This window comes from Oncorhynchus gorbuscha, linkage group LG10 (genome assembly GCF_021184085.1).
Source record: "Oncorhynchus gorbuscha isolate QuinsamMale2020 ecotype Even-year linkage group LG10, OgorEven_v1.0, whole genome shotgun sequence".
In the NCBI taxonomy this organism is placed as follows: Eukaryota; Metazoa; Chordata; class Actinopteri; order Salmoniformes; family Salmonidae; genus Oncorhynchus; species Oncorhynchus gorbuscha.
In genome coordinates this window covers 64741404-64766403 of record NC_060182.1, presented here as the reverse complement: position 1 = coordinate 64766403, position 25000 = coordinate 64741404, and the positions used below count along the sequence as shown (strand labels likewise).

At 45.8% G+C, this 25000-nt stretch overlaps 1 pseudogene; it reads left to right on the top strand.

Moving 5' to 3' along the window:
• Window positions 1-25000, top strand: part of LOC124046349 — a 228665-nt pseudogene that overhangs the window by 62989 nt on the left and 140676 nt on the right.

Genomic DNA, 25000 nt, shown 5'->3' with positions numbered 1-25000 from the left:
GATCGTTCACAGCTTTGTGGAAGTTACCTGTGGCGCTGATGTTTAGGCCAAGGTGTGTATAGTTTTTTGTGTGCTCTAGGGCGACAGTGTCTAGATGGAATTTGTATTTGTGATCCTGGTGACTGAACCTTTTTTGGAACAGCATTATTTTACTTACTGAGATTTACTGTCAGGGCCCAGGTCTAGCAGAATCTGTGCAGAATATCTAGGTGCTGCTGTAGGCCCTCCTTGGTTGGTGACAGAAGCACCAGAACATCAGCAAACAGTAGACATTTGACTTCAGATTCTAGTAGGGTGAGGCCGGGTGCTGCAGACTTTTCTAGTGCCCGCGCTAATTCGTTGATATATATGTTGAAGAGGGTGGGGCTTAAGCTGCATCCCTGTCTCACCCCACGGCCCTGTGGGAAGAAATGTGTGTGTTTTTTTGCCAATTTTAACCGCACACTTGTTGTTTGTGTACATGGATTTTATAATGTCGTATGTTTTACCCCAAACACCACTTTCCATCAATTTGTATAGCAAACCTTCATGCCAAATTGAGTCAAAGGCTTTTTGAAATGAACAAAGCATGAGAAGACTTTGCCTTTGTTTTGGTTTGTTTGGTTGTCAATTAGGGTGTGCAGGGGGAATAGGTGGTCTGTTGTATGGTAATTTGCTAAAAAGCCCATTTGACATTTGCTCAGTACATTGTTTTCATTGAGTAAATGTACAAGTCTGTTGTTAATGATAATGCAGAGGATTTTCCCAAGATTACTGTTGACGCATATCCCACGCTAGTTATTGGGGTCAAACTTGTCTCCACTTTTGTGGATTGGGGTGATCAGTCCTTGGTTCTAAATATTGGGAAATATGCCAGAACTAAGGATGATGTAAAAGAGTTTTAGTATAGCCAATTGGAATTTGTTGTCTGTATATTTGATCATTTCATTAAGGATACCATCAACACCACAGGCCATTTTGAGTTGGAGGGTTTTTATTTTGTCCTGTAGCTCATTCAAGGTAATTGGAGAATCCAGTGGGTTCTGTTAGTCTTTAATAGTTGATTCTAAGATCTGTATTTGATCATGTATATGTTTTGCTCTTTATTCTTTGTTATAGGGCCAAAAAGATTGGAGAAGTGGTTTAACCATACATCTCCATTTTGGATAGATCATTATTCGTGTTGTTGTTTGTTTAGTGTTTTCCAATTTTCCCAGAAGTGGTTAGAGTCTATGGATTCTTCAATTACATTGAGCTGATTTCTGACATACTGTTCCTTCTTTTTCCGTAGTGTATTTCTGTATTGTTTTAGTGATTCACCATAGTGAAGGTGTAGACTCAGGTTTTCCGGGTCTCTATGTTTTTGGTTGGACGGGTTTCTCAATTTCTTTCTTCGATTTTGTGCATTCTTCATCAAACCATTTGTCATTGTAGTTAATTTTCTTCGGTTTTCTATTTGAGATTTTTAGATTTGATAGGGAAGCTGTGAGGTCAAATATACTGTTAAGATTTTCTACTGCCAAATTTACACCTTCACTATTACAGTGGAACGTTTTACCCAGGAAATTGTCTAAAAAGGATTGAATTTGTTGTTGCCTAATTGTTTTTTGGTAGGTTTCCAAACTGCATTCCTTCCACCTATATAATTTCTTAATGTTACGCAGTTCCTTTGGCTTTGATGCCTCATGATTGAGTATTGCTCTGTTCAAGTAGACTGTGATTTTGCTGTGGTCTGATAGGGGTGTCAGTGGGTTGACTGTGAACACTCTGAGAGACTCTGGGTTGAGGTCAGTGATAAAGTAGTCTACAGTACTACTGCCAAGAGATGAGCTATAAGTGTACCTACCATAGGAGTCCTTTCGAAGCCTACCATTGACTATGTACATACCCAGCGTGCGACAGAGCTGCAGGAGTTGTGACCCGTTTTTGTTGGTTATGTTGACATAGTTGTGCCGAGGAGGGAGGGACTGCGGTCACCTGCAGGCAGGTGTTTGTCCCCCTGTGTGCTGAGGGTGTCAGGTTCTTGTCCGGTTCTGGCATTTAGGTCGCCACAGACGAGTACATGACCCTGGACCTGGAAATGATTGATTTCCCCCTCCAGGATGGAGAAGCTGTCTTCATTAAAGTATGGGGATTCTAGTGGGGGTGATATAGGTAGCACACAGGAGGACATTTTTCTCTGTTAAGATCATTTCCTTTTGAATTTGTAGCCAAATGTAAAATGTTCATGTTTTGATTAATTTAATGGAGTGGGTTAAGTCTGCTCTATACCAAATTAGCATACCCCCTGAGTCCCTTCCCTGTTTCACACCTGGTAGTTTGGTGGATGGGGCTACCAGCTCTCTGTAACCTATAGGGCAACCAGTGGGTCCGTCTCCTCTATACCAGGTTTCTTGCAGGATGACCATGTCTGTATTACCGATTTCTTTGGTGAAGTCCAGGTTCCTGCTCTTTAGGCCAAAGGCAGATGACCTCAGGCCTTGGATGTTCCAGGATGATATAGTGAAGCCTTTGTGTTCCATAAAGTGTCCAATGTTGTTGGTCGTGTGGTTTGGCCTCAGGCCAGTAAGTGTGAGTAGAGCCTGCTGAGCATCTGGTACATGGCTTGGCTTGGGCTAGTGTAAGAGTGGGGGTTGGGCCTGTTTGCCCGCTCACTACCTGGGCGTATGTGTGACTTCCATGTCGAGGCCCTCTTTGTGGGGGTGGGGTGCATGGGATGGGCAGGAGGGGCATCGATCTGATCTCTCTCTCTCTCTCTCTGTCTCTCTCTGTCTCTCTCTGTCTCTATCTCTGTCTCTGTCTGTCTCTCTCTCTGTCTCTATCTCTGTCTCTGTCTGTCTCTCTCTCTCTCTCTCTCTCTCTCTCTCTCTCTCTCTCTCTCTCTCTCTCTCTCTCTCTCTCTCTCTCTCTCTCTCTCGCTCTCGCTCTCTCACTCACACACATTTCTGCCTAAGTAAATAATTGACTAGTCTTTGCAGTGTCTCTCCTGTTTTCAATTAAGTTAATGTAGTGATGCGTGTCTGCCCGTGTCCGTCTGTCTATCTGCCAGTGTGTACACTAGTGGAGTGGTGAGTGTGTGCCCGTGTCCGTCTGTCTATCTGCCAGTGTGTACACTAGTGGAGTGGTGAGTGTCTGCCCGTGTCAGTCTGTCTATCTGCCAGTGTGTACACTAGTGGAGTGGTGAGTGTGTGCCCGTGTCCGTCTGTCTATCTGCCAGTGTGTACACTAGTGGAGTGGTGAGTGCCCGTGTCAGTCTGTCTATCTGCCAGTGTCCGTCCCGTGTCCGTCTGTCTATCTGCCAGTGTGTACACTAGTGGAGTGGTGAGTGTGTGCCCGTGTCCATCTGTCTATCTGCCAGTGTGTACACTAGTGGAGTGGTGAGTGTGTGCCCGTGTCCGTCTGTCTATCTGCCAGTGTGTACACTAGTGGAGTGGTGAGTGTGTGCCCGTGTCCGTCTGTCTATCTGCCAGTGTGTACACTAGTGGAGTGGTGAGTGTCTGCCCGTGTCCGTCTGTCTATCTGCCAGTGTGTACACTAGTGGAGTGGTGAGTGTCTGCCCGTGCCCTGTCTATCTGCCAGTCACTAGTGGAGTCTGTCTATCTGCCAGTGTGTACACTAGTGGAGTGGTGAGTGTCTGCCCGTGTCAGTCTGTCTATCCCAGTGTGTACTAGTGGAGTGGTGAGTGTGTGTCAGTGTGTACACTAGTGGAGTGGTGAGTGTCTGCCCGTGTCAGTCTGTCTATCTGCCAGTGTGTACACTAGTGGAGTGGTGAGTGTCTGCCTGTGTCCGTCTGTCTATCTGCCAGTGTGTACACTAGTGGAGTGGTGAGTGTCTGCCCGTGTCCGTCTGTCTATCTGCCAGTGTGTACACTAGTGGAGTGGTGAGTGTGGCCAGACCAGTCTCAGGATGTCTGCATTACATACTTTTCAAGTGGATGACTTCCCCTGTCTTCGTCTCTGTTTACTTTGGGAAGTGCTGTGTGTTTGTGTAAGGAACATTGCTGTGTGTTTGTACAGGGAAAACAGCTATATATTTGTGTAAGGGGCGTCATGCTAAATGAAGGGCTGCCTCTGGTGTGTGATGTAATAAAGCTTGTAGGTTGGCATGGTGCCACTGTAGAGTTGAGTGTACCCTGGTACCCTGCCTAGTGCACTGTCCAGGGAGGCTCTATGTCATTAGGCTTCACCACCATAGTACTAAATATAGAACCACGTCTATTGGTTTGGGAGACCTCAGCCTCGCTGCTGTTGTAGTGAATGACCTCCTGAGGTTCTTCAGAGCCACTTAAGTCAAGAGATTGTACAGACGATGTGTTTGTGGTGTCCGTGATTGTGATGCCAGCAGAGAGAGAGGTAATCCTGTACCCCGGATAGAAGCATCCTTCCATTGTCCTGGTGGCTGTCTGATAACTGAACACCATGTAGGATGATCTGACTACTCAATGAAAGGAACGAAATTAGAAACATTACATTTTTATCTCTGGAAAGTAAATTGGTTTACAGACTTAATATGGTTGTGATTATAGTTAAGAGAAAACAATTTGGGGGAAAGGATAAAGGTGTGTTTCTCAAGATATCAGATTTGGTGGAATAGACGACTGTTGATGGGTTGTTTTGGTGTGTGTGTGTGTGTGTGTGTGTGTGTGTGTGTGTGTGTGTGTGTGTGTGTGTGTGTGTGTGTGTGTGTGTGCGTGTGCGTGTGTGTGTGTGGTGTATTACATTTACATTTAAGTCATTTAGCAGACGCTCTTATCCAGAGCGACTTACAAATTGGTTCATTCACCTTATGACATCCGTGTGTGTGTGTGTGTGTGTGTGTGTGTGTGTGTGTGTGTGTGTGTGTGTGTGTGTGTGTGTGTGTGTATGTGTTTGTGTGACAATAGATTCACCCACGCTTGTGTGTCCACCAGTAGGTGGTTTATTGTCGCGTATTGGGTTGTAGTGTGTGTGGTGTGTGTGTTTGTCTACACTCTGTGGATGTGCTGCAGTAGTGTTGCTAGGCTGTCATGTCTCCCAAGCTAAACAGTGTGTCCAGCAGCATTCAATTAAAACCTAATTACAGTCTGGTATTACTGTCCTGTATTTACTTCTATCTATCTGGTCCACTGCCTGACTGGAGGACACTCTGCCTGTATACCTAACACACACACACACACACACACACACACACACACACACACACACACACACACACACACACACACACACACACACACACACACACACACACACACACACACACACACACACACACACACACACACACACACACACACACACACACACACACACACACACACACACACACACACACACACACACACACACACACGTACCTGAGGTTTCAGAGCTTGACAGGCATTCAAGCATCCTTCACAGCTGGTCAAAACATGGAGGGAGGCTAGCTCACTTTAATTCATCCTGTGCAAAGCTGCTGTTAGAGCTCTGCTCCATTCATCAGACCCCTGCCCCCTGAGACACACTCTAATGCATGATGTCATTTTCTGTCAAACCCTCCCTCCCCCATCATTTTTTTTCTCTCTATATACTCTATTCCACTCATTCTCATTCTCTCTTCTCTCTTTCTGCTTTCTCTCACTCTCTCTTGCTCTCTCTTGCTCTCTCTCTCTCTCTTTCTTTGTCTTTCTCTCTCTCTCTCTCTTTATCTTTGTCTCTCTCTCTCTCTCTCTCTCTCTCTCTCTCTCTCTCTCTCTCTCTCTCTCTCTCTCTCTCTCTCTCTCTCTCTCTCTCTCTCTCTCTCTCTCTCTCTCTCTCTCTCTCTCTCTCTCTCTCTCTCCAGGAGGCTCCGCAGGAGAGCTACAGAGGCAGCACCAGGAGTCAGCAGCATGTCCCAGGGAATTCTGGGAAGGCCAACCTTGAGGACATGGGTCTGATCCCGCAGGACCGCCCCTCCAGCCTCCCGGTGAGTGACAGCTCTCCCAGCCAATCCCCACCATTACTAAAGTATAGGAGTGTCACTAAAAAAACATCCACTTATTTGAGTGCGTAAAATATGTAAAATACAAACTGTATTTGTGTTTAATGAAAGAAACAGAGGGGGAAGAGAAAAGTAGTGCACACTGCAACCCTTTCCCTTCCCTTTCTCTTCCCTCCGCTTCCTCTGTGCTCCCTGAGCTGTCAGTGCACGATTGGTGGAGAGCTCTGTCACTCAGGGTGGGATTAGAGCTACGCTCTTCAATCAAACAATCCGATTCCCTTTAGGCTCCTCTTCCCCCTCAGTCTCTGAGGGCAGACCTAGATTTCACTGCCCATTTCAGATCTAATGCCCACATTAACACTACACCACTCTGTTGTGTGTGCACTGCCTACATAAGTAGAAATGGGCACCTTAGACTGGGCTCTGCTACACTAAGTATTGTTAGAGTGGAGAGGAGAGGACTTGAGGGGCGAGAAGCAGAGAGAAGAAAAGAGGAGGGGGGAGAAGTGGAGAGGAGAGGAAGGGAGAGGAGGGGAGAGCAGAGGAACTGGGAGGATGGGAGGGAGAAGCAGAGAGGAGAGGAAGGGAGTGCAGAGGAAAGGGGAGGAGAGGAGCAGGGAGAAGCGGAGAGGAAGGGAGAGGAGAGAACAGGTGTACTAGGGTAATATTCTGAGCTGGATCCTGCCTTATACACTCATTTGATTTAATTACAATGAGCCTTGTCAGTGCAATAGTCTCTCAGCTAGTCAAGATGGAGGAGGTAGTTCAACACAGGCACCATCAGACTCACATTCCTTTCTCTCTTCCTCTCCTTCATTTACTCTGTATTTCAGTCCCTATCATCTCCCGCTTTTCTCTCGTTCTCTCCCTTTTAACCGTCTCCCTCTTTACGGAAGTGTAACCCTCTGCGGTCTCTGTCTGTCACATGCTGCCTGTTTTACCTCTCTCTCTCTCTTTCACCCTTCTTTCTTTCTCTCCGATCCAATATCTCGCTGCCATTCCCTAGCTCTCTCAACATCGTCCCTCTCTTCCTCTCTCTTTAAGCATTCCCCCTCTCCCTCCCTCTCCTCTCGATGTCTCTGAACCTCCATCATGAAAGGTTTTTTTGTAACTGAGAGATTGCGTTGATGTGTCAGTGTGTTCCCAGAGTGTCTCAGCTCAGCCTTCACTACACTACCAGGCACATCACATCAGTTCACATTATGTTGCTTTAATCCCAGCATCGCCTCAGAGCAATTTCTGGACTATTTCCAACCATAGAAACAGATAGACTAGATGTTAATCTGCAGGGATGTTTGGCAGGTGTATTTTGTTTCTAGAACGCCCATGCGTTGGTTTTCTCTGTGTGTGTGTGTGTGTGTGTGTGTGTGTGTGTGTGTGTGTGTGTGTGTGTGTGTGTGTGTGTGTGTGTGTGTGTGTGTGTGTGTGTGTGTGTGTGTGTGTGTGTGTGTGTGTGTGTGTGTGTGTGTGTGTGTGTGTCAGGAAGCAGCCAGAACCGTTTTCTTTCAACTGTCTGATGCTGGGTCTGAAGCTCCTGTCATCTCCCCACTGGGGGAACCGAGGGTCAGGGAACTCTACTATGACTGTGATATGTGGTTGTCCCACCCAGGTGTCTTTAGATGAAAGCACCAACTGCAAGTCACTCTGGATAAGAGCTTCTGAAATGGAAATAGTAATGGAACTGTCCTGTTATTGTTTCTGATTGTGTGTGTGTGCGTGTGTGTGTGTGCGTATCTACTCAAGCCTGGACACTTATTCACTTTTAGCCTAACTTTTAGCTTCACTTTTAGCAGTGGTGTTGGGTTGATCTCTACCTTGTGAGAGCAGCTTCCAGCCCTGACACCTGAGGCTGTGCTCCAGTGAAGCCTGTTCCTCTCGTCTAGTCTGAGCTTTCACACGCTGCCTACTGTAGCCTTGCCGTTCCAGTCAGTACATGTTGCCCTGCTCTCTCCTCTCCTCCCCTGACAGCCAGTCAAGCAGTCAGCCTGCTCTGTTCTGTTTCCATGACAGGGAGTGGAGGGGGAACCATGTGGAAAGATTGGGAGAGAGAGAGGGGAGGGGGGGGGGGAGAAGTGAGGCAAAATGGACTCAGACACCTTTGAATCACAAGTTGTATGAAATGTGTAGGTTTTAGGTGTAATGTTTTTTCCAAACCCTAGATAATGTGAGTAACACACAACTCCGACCTTCCACATTCCTCACATACATGGTGGTGTGATGCTCCAATTGCGGTGGTCTCAGCCAGACTTTCATGAAACAAAAGAGAAAAATAGAATGACCACTCTCTCTCCCTCCTCCTCTCCTCTGTTTTTCCCACTGCTGCCTGGGTCATGATTGACAAGGCGCAGCTGGGGAGGCCGATACCCCCGCTCCTTAAACACACACACACACACACACACACACACACACACACACACACACACACACACACACACACACACACACACACACACACACACACACACACACACACACACACACACACACACACACACACACACACACACACACACACACACACACACTCCCCCTCAGTGTGTGTGTGTGTGTGTGTGTGTGTGTGTGTGTGTGTGTGTGTGTGTGTGTGTGTGTGTGTGTGTGTGTGTGTGTGGCACCAGTCCTCCCACCCATGGTATGTGTGTGTGAGGAACATGCCATGCATGCTCCTTATGTTCTCCCTGTGTTCTCTTCAGAGCTGTAATGTCACAGAGGGGTTAGGGCTCTGCACTGTGGCCCACTCAACACCACTGCATGCTGGGAAGGGAGGTAAAGGGAGTGAGGGAGGAAGGGACAGAGAAGGAGGGGGAGAGAGGCTCAGAGACAGAGGGGGGGGGGACTAGTATCCAGCTACCCTGTTAAACTGCTCCTCTGCTGCCTACTCTTAGTTTACTGTGAAATACTGTACAAGGGTTATTTAGGAGTGAAACACTGCTGTTTGTGTATTACACACAGTATTTTCCTATGATCAATATTCTGTCAAGTGCATTTTGCTGAACTCATGCAGACCTATTTTCTGTTTTGGGCACACACATGGCTGCTGTCGCACACTTTGTACCCAAGTCTTGCTCCAGGCCAGACATGTGAACATGGCTTTACTTAAAAGGCACCCTGACTGACTTGCTTCTGAAGGGTTACCACTTGAGCTTGTTTAGCAGCGTTTAGCTTGGCGTCAGTCCCTCTACATCAATGATTCTTTGGGAGGCAGACTCATGTCCTGGCTCTGTATAGAGTAGGATAGCAGGCATGACCAGAGGCTGTAGCAATTCTCACAGAATAGGATGTTATAAAAGGGACTCTCCATTCTCTAGTTGGAGTCTGTGTGGGATTAGCTGCTGTGGATCTTTTAGAAGTATGCAGTGTGCTGTTGGGCTGTGTGTGTGTGTGTGTGTGTGTGTGTGTGTGTGTGTGTGTGTGTGTGTGTGTGTGTGTGTGTGTGTGTGTGTGTGTGTGTGTGTGTGTGTGTGTGTGTGTGTGTGTGTGTGTGTGTGTGTGTGTGTGTGTGTGTGTGTGTGTGTGTGTCAGGGTTTCCATTAGGAAAATGTGGCGCAATACACCCTGAACATTTTAATTTGTCCAGACATTTGAGAAATTGACCGGACCCATATGCATTGGGTGGGTAACCTGATTAGATGATGGTAATTCATAGTAACAGAACATGCAAGTTGAGGATGAAACTATGTGCAGTCTTTATACGCGCAAGGCAGTAGGCTACACGCAAATGTTCGTTCCATAAGATAATGAATGGGAAAACACTCTTGTCGAAGCGCACCGAACATGCAAGCGGTTTCATGTGACAGAGATGAAAATGTCCGTTAGAAATGTAGAAAGAGGGGAGCTGTAATATGCAACAACTAACATGGGTTGCTAGTATGACTAGGATTGTGCCTTTGGCTACTGGACAACGAAAGAAAGTTGATATAAAATAATTTCCTTCACGGATATCGTCTGATTTTGGCTAGGCTACTTTGAAGCAAGGTAATATCTTGTAAAACGTTCAGGGGTTTCAAACAATTAAGTGTAGGGTTTCAAAGCGCAATGCAAAGTGGTGTGTGACGCGCTGATGAAGTCTGCCTTCCTTTGCCTGTGCGTTTGCTGTTCGAGATGCTGTAACTCTTCAACTGTCTGACAGATTTTTCGCTCAAAGGCCGTACGGCCTATCTGAATGTGGTACGTGTGTGATAAATAAGTAATGTAAAGAATATACTGTACACACTTGCCAATTTAATTCCAAATTCATCTATAGACTGATAAGACTGACAATGATATAGACTGACAATGAGTAGGCTAAAAAGCATAATTTCACAATGGGAAGTTTTATTTTACTCCTCGACAATTTTTATTTATCGGATTTTTTTTTATCCGTCAAAAGCAGATAAACCCTGGTGTTTGTGTGCGTGTGTAAGTTAATTAAATGTGTGTGCAACAAGATATCACAGTTTCCCTTCAAAATTCGACGTATTATGGCTGAACTCTATTTTCTCTATTAATTCTGCGTGGTTACAGGGATAATTCTGCGTAGTTACTGGGTTAAAACAGAAACAACTCAAAGGGTTAAGTTTAGGTATTCATTCTGAGTGGATAAGGTTAGGGTCATGGTTTGGGAAAGGCTTAAAATAAAATAATTCTAAAAGATGCGCTATTATCATCAAGTATCATCAAGTATTCTCACGGCTTGCTGGAGTATTGTGAACTGTGATGGCCTAGTGGTCTAAGCAGCACGCTCTGGCTCTGAGCAGCACCAGTTCAGTGCTGGGCACTCATTTATGTTGCTGAAGGCATATATCAACATTCAGGGGACCTTTTTGGAATTCACTGTCTATTTCTAGTGATCAGTCGTGTGTGTGTGTGTGTGTGTGTGTGTGTGCGTGTGCGTGTGCGCGTGCGCGTGCGCGTGCGCGTGCGTGCGTGCGTGCGTGCGTGCGCAACAGGAAGCAGCAGAGCGTCAGTCCAGGTCAGGGGTGAGCCTGTTCAGCTGTGGAGGAAGACTGTAAACTCAGGACCTATCCCCTTCCCTTCGCTCCACTGAACCCTAACACAGGACACACACACTATATATATTTAATTTCTTCAGAGTGAGGCAAGATGGAAACAGAGAGGAATGAACCTGGTTAAGCAAACACAGCTCAGCTCTACTGGCGCCTCTATACTACCCCTCACACCAGAGGAGAGGAGAGTGAGACGAGGAGACTGGACTGTAGCACCCACTCAGATCAAGGGGAACAGTTTAAGGCCAACTTGAGAGAGCGAGAGGGAGAGCTGTAACTGCTACCCAGAACAGACATACAGAGCCTTGCAAAAGTATTCACCCCCGTTGGCGTTTTTCCTATTTTGTTGCATTACAACCTGTAATTTAAATGGATTTTTATTTGGATTTCATGTAATGGACATACACAAATATTCCAAATTGTTTATTGTTTCAAAAAATTCAAAAAAATTCAAAACTGAAAAAATGGTGCGTGCATATGTATTCACCCTATGCTATGAAGCCCCTAAATAAGATCTGGTGCAACCAATTACCTTCAGAAGTCACATAAAAGTCCACCTGTGTGCAATCTAAGTGTCAAATGATCTGTCACATAATCTCAGTATATACACCTGTTCTGAAAGGCCCCAGAGTCTGCAACACCGCTAAGCAAGTGGCACCATGAAGACCAAGGAGCTCTCCAAACAGGTCAGGGACAAAGTTGTGGAGAAGTACAGATCAGGGTTGGGTTATAAAAAAAATATCAGAAACTTTGAACATCCCACTGAGCACCATTAAATCCATTATTAAAAATGGAAAGAATATGGCACCACAACAAACCTGCCAAGAGAGGGCCACCCACCAAAACTCACAGACCAGGAAAGGAGGGCATTAATCAGAGAGGCAACAAAGAGACCAAAGATAACCCTGAAGGAGCTGCAAAGCTCTACAGCGGAGATTGGAGTATCTGTCCATAGGATGACTTTAAGCCGTACACTCCACAGAGCTGGGCTTTACTGAAGAGAGCCAAGAAAAAAAGCCATTGCTTAAAGAAAAAAATAAGCAAACACGTTTGGTGTTCACCAAAAGGCATGTGGGAGACTCCCCGAACATATGAAAGAAGGTACTCTGGTCAGATAAGACTAAAATTGAGCTTTTTGGCCATCAAGGAAAACGCTATGTCTGGGGCAAACCCAACACCTCTCATCACCCCGAGAACACTTTCCCACAGTCAAGCATGGTAGTGGCAGCATCATGCTGTGGGGATGTTTTTCATCGGCAGAATTGAAGGAATGATGGATGGCGCTAAATACATGGAAATTCTTGAGGGAAACCTGTTTCAGTCTTCCAGAGATTTGAGACTGGGACGGAGGTTCACCTTCCAGCAGGACAATTACCCTAAGCATACTGCGCAAGCAACACTCGAGTGGTTTAAGGGGAAACATTTAAATGTCTTGGAATGGTCTAGTCAAAGCCCAGACCTCAATCCAATTGAGAATCCGTTATGACTTAAAGATTGCTGTACACCAGCGGAACCCATCCAACTTGAAGGAGCTGGAGCAGTTTTGCCTTTAAGAATGGGCAAAACTCCCAGTGGCTAGATGTTCCAAGCTTATAGAGACAATACCCCAAGAGATTTGCAGCTGTAATTTCTGCAAAAGGTGCCTCTACAAAGTATTGACTTTGGGGGGGTGACTAGTTATGCACGCTCAAGTTTTCAGTTCTTTTGTCTTATTTCTAGGTCTTTTTCACAATGAAAAATATTTTGCATCTTCAAATTTACAACATATTTTTTTTTTATAATGAATTTTACCCCCTTTTCTCCCCAATTTTGTGGTATCCAATTAGTAGTTACTATCTTGTCTCATCGCTACAACTCCCGTACGGGCTCGGGAGAGACAAAGGTCGAAAGCCATGCGTCCTCTAAAACACAACCCAACCAAGCCGCACTGCTTCTTTAACACAGCGCGCATCCAACCTGGAAGCCAGCCACACCAATGTGTCGGAGGAAACACCGTGCACCTGGTGACCTGGTTAGCACGCACTGCACCTGGCCCACCACAGGAGTCGCTGGTGCGCGATGAGACAAGGATAACCCTACCGGCCAAGCCCTCCCTAACCCAGACTACGCTAGGCCAATTGTGCGTCGCACCACGGACCTCCCGGTCACGGCCGACTGCGACAGAAACTGGGCGTGAACCCAGGGTCTCTGGTGGCACAACTAGCACTGCAATGCAGTACCCTAGACCACCATACCACCCGGGAGGCCCTATCCATTTTAATTCCAGGTTGTAAGGCAACAAAATAGGAAAAATGCCAAGGGGTGAATACTTTTGCAAGCCACTGTAGAGAGAGAGAGAGCTGTAACTACTACCCAGAACAGAGCGAGAGAGAGAGCTGTAACTACTATCCAGAACAGAGAGAGAGCTGTAACTACTATCCAGAACAGAGAGAGAGAGAGCTGTAACTACTATCCAGAACAGAGAGATAGAGAGCTGTAACTACTATCCAGAACAGAGAGAGAGAGAGCTGTAACTACTACCCAGAACAGAGAGAGAGAGAGAGCTGTAACTACTACCAGAACAGAGAGAGAGAGAGAGAGAGAGCTGTAACTACTACCCAGAACAGAGAGAGAGAGAGCTGTAACTACTATCCAGAACAGAGAGAGAGAGCTGTAACTACTACCCAGAACAGAGAGAGAGAGAGAGCTGTAACTACTACCCAGAACAGAGAGAGAGAGAGCTGTAACTACTACCCAGAACAGAGAGAGAGAGAGAGAGCTGTAACTACTACCCAGAACAGAGAGAGAGAGCTGTAACTACTACCAGAACAGAGAGAGAGAGAGAGAGAGAGAGAGAGAGAGAGAGAGAGAGAGAGAGAGAGAGAGAGAGAGAGAGAGAGAGAGAGAGAGAGAGAGAGAGAGAGAGAGAGAGAGAGAGAGAGAGAGAGAGAGAGAGAGAGAGAGAGAGAGAGAGAGAGAGCTGTAACTACTACCCAGAACAGAGAGAGAGAGAGAGAGAGCTGTAACTACTACCCAGAACAGAGAGAGAGAGAGAGAGAGAGCTGTAACTACTACCCAGAACAGAGAGAGAGAGAGCTGTAACTACTATCCAGAACAGAGAGAGAGAGAGCTGTAACTACTACCCAGAACAGAGAGAGAGAGAGCTGTAACTACTATCCAGAACAGAGAGAGAGAGAGCTGTAACTACTACCCAGAACAGAGAGAGAGAGCTGTAACTACTATCCAGAACAGAGAGAGAGAGAGCTGTAACTACTAGAGAGCTGTAACCAGAACAGAGAGAGAGAGCTGTAACTACTACCAGAACAGAGAGAGAGAGAGAGAGAGAGCTGTAACTACTACCCAGAACAGAAGAGAGAGAGCTGTAACTACTATCCAGAACAGAGAGAGAGAGAGCTGTAACTACTACCCAGAACAGAGAGCTGTAACTACTACCCAGAACAGAGAGAGAGAGAGAGCTGTAACTACTCACCCAGAACAGAGAGAGAGAGAGAGCTGTACTACCAGAAACAGAGAGAGAGAGAGCTGTAACTACTATCCAGAACAGAGAGAGAGAGAGAGAGAGAGAGAGAGAGAGAGAGAGTAACTACTAGAGAGAACAGAGAGAGAGAGAGAGAGAGAGTGTAACTACTACCCAGAACAGAGAGAGAGAGAACAGAGAGAGATAGAGAGCTGTAACTACTATCCAGAACAGAGAGAGAGAGAGAGAGAGAGAGAGAGAGAGAGAGAGAGAGAGAGAGAGAGAGCTGTAACTACTACCCAGAACAGAGAGAGAGAGAGAGCTGTAAACAGAGAGAGAGACTGTAACTACTACCCAGAACAGAGAGAGAGAGAGCTGTAACTACTATCCAGAACAAAGAGAGAGAGAGCTGTAACTACTACCCAGAACAGAGAGAGAGAGAGAACAGAGAGAGAGAGCTGTAACTACTATCCAGAACAGAGAGAGAGAGAGCTGTAACTACTATCAGAACAGAAGAGAGAGAGAGCTGTAACTACTAACAGAACAGAGAGAGATAGAGAGCTGTAGAGAGAGAGAGAGCTGTAACTACTACCCAGAACAGAGAGAGAGAGAGCTGTAACTACTATCCAGAACAGAGAGAGAGAGAGAGTAACTACTATCCAGAACAGAGAGAGAGAGAGCCTGTAACTACTATCCAGAACAGACAGAAGAGCAGAACAGAGAGAGAGAGAGAGAGAGAGAGAGAGAGAGAGAGAGAGAGAGAGAGAGCTGTAACTACTATCCAGAACAGAGAGAGAGAGAGAGAGAACTACTACCAGAAACAGAGAGAGAGAGAGCTGTAACTACTATCCAGAACAGAGAGAGAGAGAGAGAGAGAGAGCTGTAACTACTACCCAGAAGAGAGAGAGAGAGAAAGAGAGCTGTAACTACTACCCAGAACAGAGAGAGAGAGCTGTAACTACTACCCAGAACAGAGAGAGAGAGAGCTGTAACTACTATCCAGAGAGAGAGAGCTGTAACTACTACCCAGAACAGAGAGAGAGAGCTGTAACTACTATCCAGAACAGAACAGAGAGCTGTAACTACTACCCAGAACAGAGAGAGAGAGAGCTGTAACTACTACCCAGAACAGAGAGAGAGCTGTAACTACTATCCAGAACAGAGAGACCAGAACAGAGAGAGAGAGAGCTGTAACTACTATCCAGAACAGAGAGAGAGAGAGAGAGAGAGAGAGAGAGAGAGAGAGAGAGAGAGAGAGAGAGAGAGAGAGAGAGAGAGAGAGAGAGAGAGAGAGAGAGAGAGAGAGAGAGAGAGAGAGAGAGAGAGAGAGAGAGAGAGAGAGAGAGAGAGAGCTGTAACTACTACCCAGAACAGAGAGAGAGAGAGCTGTAACTACTACCAGAACAGAGAGAGATAGAGAGCTGTAGAACAGAGAGAGAGAGCTGTAACTACTACCCAGAACAGAGAGAGAGAGAGAGCTGTAACTACTACCCAGAACAGAGACTAGAACAGAGAGAGAGCTGTAACTACTACCCAGAACAGAGAGAGAGAGAGCTGTAACTACTACCAGAACAGAACAGAGAGAGCTGTAACTACTATCCAGAACAGAGAGAGAGAGAGAACTACTATCCAGAACAGAGAGAGAGAGAGAGCTGTAACTACTACCCAGAACAGAGAGAGAGAGAGAGAGCTGTAACTACTACCCAGAACAGAGAGAGAGAGCTGTAACTACTATCCAGAACAGAGAGAGAGAGAGAACTACTATCCAGAACAGAGAGAGAGAGAGAGAGAGAGAGAGAACAGAGAGAGAGAGAGAGAGAGAGAGAGAACAGAGAGAGAGAGAGCTGTAACTACTAGAACAGAGAGAGAGAGAGAGCTGTAACTACTACCCAGAACAGAGAGAGAGAGCTGTAACTAGAACAGAGAGAGAGAGAGAGAGCTGTAACTACTACCCAGAACAGAGAGAGAGAGAGCTGTAACTACTATCCAGAACAGAGAGAGAGAGAGCTGTAACTACTACCCAGAACAGAGAGAGAGAGAGAGCTGTAACTACTACCCAGAACAGAGAGAGAGCTGTAACTACTATCCAGAACAGCAGAGAGAGCTGTAACTACTACCCAGAACAGAGACAGAGAGAGAGAGAGAGCTGTAACTACTACCCAGAACAGAGAGAGAGAGCTGTAACTACTACCAGAACAGAGAGAGAGAGAGAGCTGTAACTACTACCAGAACAGAGAGAGATAGAGAGCTGTAACCAGAAGAGAGAGAGAGAGAGAGAGAGAGAGAGAGAGAGAGAGAGAGAGAGAGAGAGAGAGAGAGAGAGAGAGAGAGAGAGAGAGAGAGAGAGAGAGAGAGAGAGAGAGAGAGAGAGAGAGAGCTGTAACTACTACCCAGAACAGAGAGAGAGAGAGAGAAAGAGAGTAACTACTACCCAGAACAGAGAGAGAGAGAGAGCTGTAACTACTATCCAGAACAGAGAGAGAGAGAGCTGTAACTACTACCCAGAACAGAGAGAGAGAGAGAGCTGTAACTACTATCCTACTAGAACAGAGAGAGAGAGCTGTAACTAGAGAGAGAGCTGTAACTACTACCCAGAACAGAGAGAGAGAGCTGTAACTACTATCCAGAACAGAGAGAGAGAGAGAGCTGTAGAACAGAGAGAGAGAGAGCTGTAACTACTACCCCAGAACAGAGAGAGAGAGAGAGAGCTGTAACTACTACCCAGAACAGAGAGAGAGAGAGCTGTAACTACTACCCAGAACAGAGAGAGAGAGAGCTACTACTACCAGAACAGAACAGAGAGAGAGAGCTGTAACTACTACCCAGAACATGAGAGAGAGAGAGAGAGAGAGAGCTGTAACTACTAGAGAACAGAGAGAGAGAGAGAGAGCTGTAACTACTACCCAGAACAGAGAGAGAGAGAGAGAGACTATCCAGAACAGAGAGAGAGAGAGTAACTACTACCCAGAACAGAGAGAGAGAGAGAGCTGTAACTACTACCCAGAACAGAGAGAGAGAGAGAGTAACTACTACCACTACTATCCAGAACAGAGAGAGCTGTAACTACTACCCAGAACAGAGAGAGAGAGAGAGCTGTAACTACTACCCAGAACAGAGAGAGAGAGCTGTAACTACTACCCAGAACAGAAGAGAGAGAGAGAGCTGTAACTACTGTAACTACTATCCAGAACAGAGAGAGAGAGCTGTAACTACTACCCAGAACAGAGAGAGAGAGCTGTAACTACTATCCAGAACAGAGAGAGAGAGAGAGCTGTAGAACAGAACAGAGAGAGATAGAGAGCTGTAACTACTATCCAGAACAGAGAGAGAGAGAGCTGTAACTAGAACAGAGAGAGAGAGCTGTAACTACTACCCAGAACAGAGAGAGAGCTGTAACTACTACCAGAACAGAAGAGAGAGAGAGCTGTAACTACTACCCAGAACAGAGAGAGAGAGCTGTAACTACTACCAGAACAGAGAGAGAGAGAGTAGAGAGAGAGAGACAGAGAGAGAGAGAGAGAGAACAGAGAGAGAGAGAGAGAGACTGTAACTACTACCCAGAACAGAGAGAGAGAGAGAGCTGTAACTACTACCCAGAACAGAGAGAGAGAGAGAGCTGTAACTACTACCCAGAACAGAGAGAGAGCTGTAACTACTATCCAGAACAGAGAGAGAGAGAGCTGTAACTACTACCCAGAACAGAGAGAGAGCTGTAACTACTATCCAGAACAGAGAGAGAGAGAGCTGTAACTACTATCCAGAACAGAGAGAGAGAGAGAGCTGTAACTACTACCCAGAACAGAGAGAGAGAGAGAGCTGTAACTACTATCCAGAACAGAGAGAGAGAGAGCTGTAACTACTATCCAGAACAGAGAGAGAGAGCTGTAACTACTATCCAGAACAGAGAGAGAGAGCTGTAACTACTATCCAGAACAGAGAGAGAGAGAGCTGTAACTACTACCCAACAGAGAGAGAGAGAGAGCTGTAACTACTATCCAGAACAGAGAGAGAGAGAGCTGTAACTACTACCCAGAACAGAGAGAGAGAGAGCTGTAACTACTACCCAGAACAGAGAGAGAGAGAGAGCTGTAACTACTACCAGAACAGAGAGAGATAGAGAGCTGTAACTACTATCCAGAACAGAGAGAGAGAGAGAGAGAGAGAGAGAGAGAGAGAGAGAGAGAGAGAGAGAGAGAGAGAGAGAGAGAGAGAGAGAGAGAGAGAGAGAGAGAGAGAGAGAGAGAGAGAGAGAGAGAGAGAGAGAGCTGTAACTACTACCCAGAACAGAGAGAGAGAGAGCTGTAACTAGAACAGAGAGAGAGAGAGCTGTAACTACTACCCAGAACAGAGAGAGAGAGAGAGAGAGAGAGAGAGAGAGAGAGAGAGAGAGAGAGAGAGAGAGAGAGAGAGAGAGAGAGAGAGCTGTAACTACTACCCAGAACAGAGAGAGAGAGAGAGAGAGAGAGAGCTGTAACTACTACCCAGAACAGAGAGAGAGAGAGAGCTGTAACTACTACCAGAACAGAGAGAGAGAGAGCTGTAACTACTACCCAGAACAGAGAGAGAACTACTATCCAGAACAGAGAGAGAGAGCTGTAACTACTACCCAGAAGAGAGAGCTGTAACAGAACAGAGAGAGAGCTGTAACTACTATCCAGAACAGAGAGAGAACAGAGAGAGAGAGCTGTAACTACTACCAGAACAGAGAGAGAGAGAGCTGTAACTACCCAGAACAGAGAGAGAGAGCTGTAACTACTATCCAGAACAAAGAGAGAGAGAGCTGTAACTACTACCCAGAACAGAGAGAGAGAGCTGTAACTACTACCCAGAACAGAGAGAGAGCTGTAACTACTATCCAGAACAGAGAGAGAGAGCTGTAACTACTATCCAGAACAGAGAGAGAGAGCTGTAACTACTATCCAGAACAGAGAGAGAGAGAGCTGTAACTACTATCCAGAACAGAGAGAGAGAGAGCTGTAACTACTACCCAGAACAGAGAGAGAGAGAGAGCTGTAACTACTACCAGAACAGAGAGAGAGAGAACAGAGAGAGAGAGAGCTGTAACTACTATCCAGAACAGAGAGAGAGAGAACAGAGAGAGAGAGTAACTACTATCCAGAACAGAGAGAGAGAGAGCTGTAACTACTATCCAGAACAGAGAGAGAGCTGTAACTACTACCCAGAACAGAACAGAGAGAGAGAGAGCTGTAACTACTACCCAGAACAGAACTGTAACTACTACCCAGAACAGAGAGAGAGAGAGCTGTAACTACTACCCAGAACAGACTGTAACTATCCAGAACAGAGAGAGAGAGCTAACCCCAGAACAGAGAGAGAGAGCTGTAACTACTAGAACAGAGCTGTAACTACTAACTACCAGAACAGAGAGAGAGAACAGAGAGAGAGCTGTAACTACTATCCAGAACAGAGAGAGAGAGCTGTAACTACTACCCAGAACAGAGAGAGAGAGCTGTAACTACTACCCATAACAGAGAGAGAGAGCTGCACCTACTACCCAGAACAGAGAGAGAGAGCTGTAACTACTACCCAGAACAGAGAGAGAGAGCTGTAACTACTATCCAGAACAGAGAGAGAGAGAGAGCTGTAACTACTACCCAGAACAGAGAGAGAGAGCTGTAACTACTATCCAGAACAGAGAGAGAGCTGTAACTACTACCCAGAACAGAGAGAGAGAGCTGTAACTACTACCCAGAGAGAGAGAGAGCTGTAACTACTACCCAGAACAGAGAGAGAGAGCTGCACCTACTACCCAGAACAGAGAGAGAGAGAGCTGTACCTACTACCCAGAACAGAGAGAGAGAGCTGTAACTACTATCCAGAACAGAGAGAGAGAGAGAGAGCTGTAACTACTACCCAGAACAGAGAGAACTACTATCCAGAACAACAGAGAGCTGTAACTACTATCCAGAACAGAGAGAGAGAGCTGTAACTACTATCCAGAACAGAGAGAGAGAGAGCTGTAACTACTACCCAGAACAGAGAGAGAGAGCTGTAACTACTATCCAGAACAGAGAGAGAGAGAGCTGTAACTACTACCAGAACAGAGAGAGAGAGCTGTAACTACTGTAGAGAGACCCAGAACAGAGAGAGAGAGAGAGAGAGAGAGAGAGAGAGAGAGAGAGAGAGAGAGAGAGAGAGAGAGAGAGAGAGAGAGAGAGAGAGAGAGAGAGAGAGAGAGCTGTAACTACTACCCAGAACAGAGAGAGAGAGAGAGAGAAAGAGAGCTGTAACTACTACCCAGAACAGAGAGAGAGAGAGCTGTAACTACTATCCAGAACAGAGAGAGAGAGAGCTGTAACTACTACCCAGAACAGAGAGAGAGAGCTGTAACTACTATCCAGAGCAGAGAGAGAGAGAGCTGTAACTACTACCCAGAACATAGAGAGAGAGCTGTAACTACTACCCAGAACAGAGAGAGAGAGCTGTAACTACTATCCAGAACAGAGAGAGAGAGCGCTGTAACTACTATCCAGAACAGAGAGAGAGAGCTGTAACTACTACCCAGAACAGAGAGAGAGAGCTGTAACTACTACCCATAACAGAGAGAGAGAGCTGCACCTACTACCCAGAACAGAGAGAGAGAGCTGTAACTACTACCCAGAACAGAGAGAGAGAGCTGTAACTACTATCCAGAACAGAGAGAGAGAGAGAGCTGTAACTACTACCCAGAACAGAGAGAGAGAGCTGTAACTACTATCCAGAACAGAGAGAGAGAGCTGTAACTACTACCCAGAACAGAGAGAGAGAGAGCTGTAACTACTACCCATAACAGAGAGAGAGAGCTGTAACTACTACCCAGAACAGAGAGAGAGAGAGCTGCACCTACTACCCAGAACAGAGAGAGAGAGAGAGCTGTAACTACTACCCAGAACAGAGAGAGAGAGCTGTAACTACTATCCAGAACAGAGAGAGAGAGAGAGCTGTAACTACTACCCAGAACAGAGAGAGAGAGCTGTAACTACTATCCAGAACAGAGAGAGAGAGCTGTAACTACTATCCAGAACAGAGAGAGAGAGAGAGCTGTAACTACTACCCAGAACAGAGAGAGAGAGCTGTAACTACTATCCAGAACAGAGAGAGAGAGAGCTGTAACTACTACCCATAACAGAGAGGGAGAGCTGCACCTACTACCCAGAACAGAGAGACAGAGAGCTGTAACTACTACCCAGAACAGAGAGAGTGAGAGCTGTAACTACTACCCAGAACAGAGAGAGAGAGCTGTAACTACTACCCAGAACAGAGAAGAGAGAGAACAGAGAGAGAGAGCTGTAACTACTACCCAGAACAGAGAGAGAGAGCTGTACCTACTACCCAGAACAGAGAGAGAGAGCTGTAACTACTACCCAGAACAGAGAGAGAGAGCTGTAACTACTATCCAGAACAGAGAGAGAGAGAGAGAGCTGTAACTACTACCCAGAACAGAGAGAGAGAGCTGTAACTACTATCCAGAACAGAGAGAGGGAGCTGTAACTACTACCCATAACAGAGAGAGAGAGCTGTAACTACTACCCATAACAGAGAGAGAGAGAGCTGTAACTACTACCCATAACAGAGAGAGAGAGCTGCACCTACTACCCAGAACAGAGAGAGAGAGAGCTGTACCTACTACCCAGAACAGAGAGAGAGAGCTGTAACTACTATCCAGAACAGAGAGAGAGAGAGAGAGCTGTAACTACTACCCAGAACAGAGAGAGAGAGCTGTAACTACTATCCAGAACAGAGAGAGAGAGCTGTAACTACTATCCAGAACAGAGAGAGAGAGAGAGCTGTAACTACTACCCAGAACAGAGAGAGAGAGAGCTGTAACTACTATCCAGAACAGAGAGAGAGAGAGAGCTGTAACTACTACCCATAACAGAGAGGGAGAGCTGCACCTACTACCCAGAACAGAGAGACAGAGAGAGAGCTGTACCTACTACCCAGAACAGAGAGAGCGAGAGCTGTAACTACTACCCAGAACAGAGAGAGAGAGAGAGAGCTGTAACTACTACCCAGAACAGAGAAGAGAGAGCTGTAACTGCTACCCAGAACAGAGAGAGAGAGCTGTAACTACTACCCAGAACAGAGAGAGAGAGCTGTACCTACTACCCAGAACAGAGAGAGAGAGCTGTAACTACTACCCATAACAGAGAGAGAAAGCTGTACCTACTACCCAGAACAGAGAGAGAGAGAGAGCGAGAGCTGTAACTACTACCCATAACAGAGAGAGAGAGCTGTACCTACTACCCAGAACAGAGAGAGAGAGAGAGCTGTAACTACTACCCATAACAGATAGAGAGAGCGAGAGCTGTAACTACTACCCATAACAGAGAGAGAGAGCTGTACCTACTACCCAGAACAGAGAGAGAGAGAGAGAGCTGTAACTACTACCCAGAACAGAGAGAGAGAGAGAGACCTGCAACTACTACCCATAACAGAGAGAGAGAGCTGTAGCTACTATCCAGAACAGAGAGAGAGAGTTGTAACTACTACCCAGAACAGAGAGAGAACACACATCTAGAGGAGAGAATCAACCAGAGTCTATAGTCTGTTTAGATATAGTTTAGAGGCTGTTTATACAGAAAATTGGCGTATAACCCGTACAAACTGTATTTATAATTATTTGACAATATTTTTAAGTTGACAGTAATTTTATTTCACAATGTCTGATATATCACATGCCTTACTTTTATGATTATGTCTCTACTGCCATTCATTCCAATTAGACGGGTTGGGATTTCTCCCTGACCAATATGGCTGCCATTTTCACCCCATTCGGTAACTTTGAGGGTTTGTTGGCTGTATCCCCTCTAGAAATTGAATAGGATCTCTATGGCAGAGACATTCAATCCCCACCTGGATCAAGATCCCTGTTGCCTAAATTGTTGTGTGCGTAAAAAATTATATATATACACTGCTCAAAATAATAAAGGGAACACTAAAATAAAACATCCTAGATCTGAATGAATGAAATATTCTTATTAAATACTTTTTCTTTACATGGTTGAATGTGCTGACAACAAAATCACACAAAAATTATCAATGGAAATCAAATTTATCAACCCATGGAGGTCTGGATTTGGAGTCACACTCAAAATTAAAGTGGAAAACCACACTACAGGCTGATCCAACTTTGATGTAATGTCCTTAAAACAAGTCAAAATGAGGCTCCGTAGTGTGTGTGGCCTCCACGTGCCTGTATGACCTCCCTACAACGCCTGGGCATGCTCCTGATGAGGTGGCGGATGGTCTCCTGAGGGATCTCCTCCCAGACCTGGACTAAAGCATCCGCCAACTCCTGGACAGTCTGTGGTGCAACGTGGCGTTGGTGGATGGAGCGAGACATGATGTCCCAGATGTGCTCAATTGGATTCATTACTTTATTTTAGGAATGTGAAATGTCAGAATAATAGTAGAGAGAATTATTTATTTCAGCTTTTATTTCTTTCATCACATTCCTAGTGGGTCAGAGTTTACATACACTCAATTGGTATTTGGTAGCATTGCCTTAAAATTGTTTAACATGGACCAAACGCTTCGGGTAGCCTTCCACAAGCTTTCCACAATAAGTTGAGTGAATTTTGGCCCATTCCTTCTGACAGAGCTGGTGTAACTGAGTCAGGTTTGTAGGCCTCCTTGCTCGCACACACTTTTTCAGTCCTGCCCACAAATGTTCTATAGGATTGAGATCACAGCTTTGTGATGGCCACTCCAATACCTTGACTTTGTTGTCCATAGGCCATTTTGTCACAACTTTGGAAGTATGCTTGGGGTCATTGTCCATTTGGAAGACACATTTGCGACCAAGCTTTAACTTCCTGACAGATGTCTTGAGATGTTGCTTCAATATATCCACGTACTTATCTTTACACGTGATGCCATCTATTTTGTGAAGTGCACCAATCCCTCCTGCAGCAAAGCACCCCCACAACATGATGCTGCCACCCCCGTGCTTCACGGTTGGGATGGTTGTTCTTCAGCCTGCAAGCCTCATCTTTTTTTCCTCCAAACATTACAATGGTCATTATGGCCAAACAGTTCTATGTTTGTTTCATCAGACAAGAGGACATTTCTCCAAGAAGTACAATCTTTGTCCCCATGTGCAGTTGCAAACTGTAGTGGCGGTTTTGCAGCAGTGGCTTCTTCCTTGCTGAGCGGTCTTTCAGGTTATGTCGATATAGGACTTGTTTTACTTTGGATATAGATACTTTTGTACCTGTTTCCTCCAGCATCTTCACAAGGTCCTTTGCTGTTGTTCTGGGATTGATTTGCACTTTTCGCACCAAAGTACGTTCTTCTCTAGGAGACAGAACACGTCTCCTTCCTGAGTGGTATGACAGCTGCATGGTCCCATGGTGTTTATACTTGCGTACTATTGTTTGTAGAGATGAATGTGGTACCTTCAGGCGTTTGGAAATGGCTCCCAAGGATGAACCAGACTTGTGGATGTCTACAATTCTTTTCTGAGGTCTTGGCTGATTTCTTTTGATTTTCCCATGATGCCAAGCAAAGAGGCACTGAGTTTGAAAGTAGGCCTTGAAATACATCCACAGGTACACCTCCAATTGACTCTTATGATGTCACTTAGCCTATCAGAAGCTTCTAAAGTCATGACATTATTTTCGGGAATTTTCCAAGCTGT